An 843-nucleotide genomic window follows, 5' to 3' on the forward strand; every position below is an offset into this window, starting at 1 on the left:
CTCGGCCTTGACCGAGTCACCTTCTGGTGATCTGGCTTTGGGCCGAACCACTGGTTCGGCGGAGTCGTTTTGATGTGACTCGGCCGCCAACGGCTTTTATTAGTTTTTCGGGTTTTGACTTGTTCCGTCGTTACACATATTTCGTCGTTTCGTTGACTTATACGTTATTTTGGTGGCTGATGAGCGTGCGGGCCACTTGGTGGTGGCTGGTGAGCACGTGGGACACTTGGTTCGCCGATTTAGTGGCTGGTGAGCGTGCGGGCCACTTGGAGGTGACCGGTGAGTGCACATGCTATTCGGTTCACCGTTTTGCTTCATGTGTTTATCGGTATCGGATAATCCTCTTAGACTTAGATAATAGCGTTCATCACCTTCTCTCTGTCTCGAGCTGTGTGTGGATACCTATAGGCATTTTTAGACGCCTACACTATCCTTTCTTCTAAACTAAAGGTTCCCAGATTCAAAACACCACCAAGGAAATTTTGTGAATATGATATAAATTAGGCATAAATATGATGGTATTATATTATGGATACGGCTATAACAAACCTATATATCATGCATGTTTTAACCTTCAGCATTTGTAGCATGAATTCGTGCGGGTAGGGCATTTAAAAGGCACAATAACTTATAAGGTGAAATATCTTCAAATTAGATAAATTTATAATTATATGATTAATAATATTTCTTATGAAGAATTTGGTGCTGCATTTACAGATTAAATATAATTGTCAAACTGTCATTTATACAGTTACTTTTAACTTGCAAACCAAGATACATCTGTTATATGTATTCGATACGGGTACATTTTCTGCATCAAAAGTCTATGGTACAGGTAATTAG

The sequence above is a fragment of the Asparagus officinalis genome, chromosome 9, assembly GCF_001876935.1.
Source record: "Asparagus officinalis chromosome 9, Aspof.V1, whole genome shotgun sequence".
In the NCBI taxonomy this organism is placed as follows: domain Eukaryota; kingdom Viridiplantae; phylum Streptophyta; class Magnoliopsida; order Asparagales; family Asparagaceae; genus Asparagus; species Asparagus officinalis.